Here is a 3,591-nt window from a genome sequence, read left to right on the forward strand (position 1 = left end):
GCATCTGGTAAATCAATATGGATGTAAGGGCACCAGGCACTTTGAAAATCAATGTAATAAATAAATATAGGAGTTGAATAACAGTTTAACAGTGCGTGTACAGAGATGTGATTCATCTCGACACAAGTAACACATGCTGGATAATCAACAGAAATGACATTCTTTAAAGCATTGAAGAAAGAATGTGATTAAAGGACTGCTCTGGAAGTCAAAAATTATTTCCAGACCCTCTGACTGACTGGTCTAATGGTAGGTTTTAACCTTCTTATAACTCAATTTTTATATTTGTAAGATTAGGACAATATAAAGACAGTATTTTGAGATTCTTAGGCACGCAAACTATTATTAAAAATAATTATGGCTAGAAGGAGTACATTTTCCATTTATAGTCACATTTATGCACCGAGTTCTTCAGAAGCAATTACTGAATTACTGGGTTTTGGAAAGCTGCCAGGAGAACTGCATCTGGGAAGTTAAAACTGGTTTGGAGCCTGACACTTCTATTTCTTTCCTTCTTTTATTTCTTAAGAGCTTACAAGACTCCCAAGACCAACCCAAAGGCAAGGTGAAGAACACAGGAATAAATGAAACAGTAACAAGCTGGTTTCTGATTAGCAGGAGAAAGAAAAGAGAATGCCTAAATAGCAAGTATAAGCAGGTCAAACAGGCTGTAGGTAGTCAATACCAAAATTGCTTGTTGCAAGCTCAGGCCTGGGATGAAACTAAAATACAGGGTTTTCTTAAAATTCCATGGTCCATAAATCCACACGATCAGCCTTATGCTGACTGGAATTCAGTATAGTGTATCTAAAAAGATATCAGGCATTAGGAGAAAAGGCATTCTATTTATTCCCAAACTCCTACTTGATGCAATATTAAGTCCCTAGAACAAGCCTACAGCTGACTTGAACAACTGGCAGCCTGTGAGAACCCCATTAGATCATAGTAGTCTGTGGAAAGAAATCATTCTTGGAAACTTTGTGAAAGAATCCCAGGATTCAGAACACACATTCTGGATTTTGATTTGGATACAACTCATGGGAACAGGGAACAAAAGGTGAAGAGGGGCAGTAACAGGGCTAATTATATATATATGTATATATTTTATAGCTAATAGTATAACCTTTATTGAACTGTTTTAACACTTTCCCCATGCATAATGGGGACAAGCAAGGGCAGAAAAGATGAAGGTCCTTCTGCCTGAGCATTCCTCCTTCTTTCATCTACTCGATAAATATTAGCAGGCAGAAGTTCAATTCCCTTGATTCCCAACCAGTCTAAGCATTGTGACTGTTTCGGCATTTCCCTTTCTGCTTAAAATGTTTCACGGTCGGTCAACTTCTGAAAATTTAGCAAGACTTTGGTAAGTTTGCAAGGCTTCTCAGTGTCAACAACTGAAAGTAGCAGAGCTTCTGAGAGCAGTAAGTGTGATGTTCAGCAGTAGCAAGCTTGATCTCTGTGCAGACCACTTCTTGTTGACTTTAGCACATAGAAGCCACAGCATTCAACCTTTGGCATTTTCCTTTAACAAAAATGTCACTTTGCCTTAATCCATAAAGAAGTCTAGCTTATCATCTACCAAACTCCCGGAGCAGAACTCAGGTACCACATATCATTCCATCAGATTGCGTGTGTGGTACCAAGTCACTGGGGTAATACTAACTTTTAAGACTGAACATGTATAACCAAAGAAATCTCTAAGTATGTTTAAAGAATTATTTTCTATAATAGAAAGGAATTTAAGTGTAAGGACAAATTTTAAGGATTTAAAGAAGACAAAGAAGATAAAGTAGAGTAGAATAGTGGCAGAAATAGGCAAGTCAAAATAGTGAGATAAAGAGCCTTTTTAAAAAGTAGCAAGTTAGAGAATAAAAAGCCAGTAGCAGAAGCAGAATAAAGGGCTATAGCATTTTAATTAGTTTTTTGTAAGGAGCAGATTTAAACAAAGGTAACATTATATTTGTGACCCTAAAGTCTGCCCTCCACATTGTTACGCTTTAAATCTCTGTTGGAAGAAGCTATTTATATATAGAATATTTACAGTAATAACACTAATCCATAAATGTTACATTTCATATACACACAGCAGAAGGAAATGTTATTTATTAAATGTCCACAAAGACACACCCTTTGCTCTAAAGATTTTACACGCTAGAGGAGCATCAGGATGAAAGTCCAGGTGGAAGAGGACACCAAGGTTAATGTATATATAAAAAGATTTATAAGTAAACGACTCGAGAAATTGCTGACAGAGACTGTTCCAAATGCTGAATGCTGTCTGAGGAGACAGGCATGCAGGTGACCGTATGAGGAAGAAATACCACGGGAAAGCGAGATGTTCAAGAGAATAGTGGGGATAGAAGTGCCAAGATACACAACCAGGTTATGCAAAAGCCTTCAGTGACAGGAAAACCGCATTTCCTGGTGAAACATAAGAGTTTAACAAGTAGATAGTAGTGCAGGAAGTGGAAAGGCTACTAATGCATTGCAGTCTTGGAAAGGAACATATATAAAATTAACAGGAATTAAAACTGTCGAACTAGCTGCTTCCTTCCCTGCATGATTCATTGTGAATATTTGCTATGCAGATTTCCCCAACCTGAGTCTGTTTAGAGAATCTCTTTGAGGCAGAGCCACAATTTCTGACAATTACTCTATTTGCATAGGTGCAAATTATTGTGCCCTAGGCTGGCTGACTAATAAACTCATTTCGCAACAGAGGAACTCACCTGAATCTTCCGCATTTCCTAGTTAGGCTCACACAAGGCGCTGGGGAAGCAAGTGTTTCTAGGAATATTACGGGTAACACCAAAATACCAGGCTCCTTAGTTCTGCCTTATTTTTTCCCTTTAGATTGGGAAAAAAATGCTGTATTTTGTTAGAGCTTGGTAGAGTCTTGGTGTCTGGTGTTAAATAAAAATGTAGGCTGCTCTATAAAGCCTGGAAAGAAAAGGAAATAAATCAAGGGGCCAGAGGAAGAAAGGGCAGAGCATGCCTCTTCCATTTAGCTGGAGCAAAGGATGGTATTTCAGAAGATGTTTAAGTCACTGTGCATGCATAGCACTCCTGCTATTTTTATGATTCATCCATTTATTTACCTTAGTTATTAAAGCCCATAAAAACCATCCCACAAAGAACCACCAGTATAAGCTGTCAGAACGTGACCGGAGGAAGGTGGCGAGCAGGAACATCACCTGCAGGGACTGATAATTAATAAACACACAGATGAAAAGCATAGCAAGGCGGTCACAGAAACCACAAAGACAAAGCAAACATTAGCAGCAGTTCCCTGGTCGGCGGCCCGGACCAGCCCCACGCCGCCCGCAGGGGCCCCGCAGCAGCTGCGCCCCGCGCTCCTTCACGGAGCGGCACCGAGGCGCTTTCCACCGCTCCAGACCGGCGCCTGGCGGGCCGGGAAGGCACGGGGGGAGGTCGGTGGGGCCGGGAAGGCGCGGGGGGAGGTCGGTGGGGCCGGGCCGGAGCGGCTCCCCCCGCGCCCGGGCGGCCCTGGGCAGGTGCGGGGCGCGCAGGGCCGGGGCCGGCAGGCGCCGCCCGCTCTCCCAGGCTGCTCCGCGCCGCGGCGAGGGGAGG

The sequence above is a fragment of the Tinamus guttatus genome, unplaced genomic scaffold (genome assembly GCF_059628265.1).
Source record: "Tinamus guttatus ecotype Peru unplaced genomic scaffold, ASM5962826v1 Tinamus_guttatus_pri_ptg000308l, whole genome shotgun sequence".
In the NCBI taxonomy this organism is placed as follows: domain Eukaryota; kingdom Metazoa; phylum Chordata; class Aves; order Tinamiformes; family Tinamidae; genus Tinamus; species Tinamus guttatus.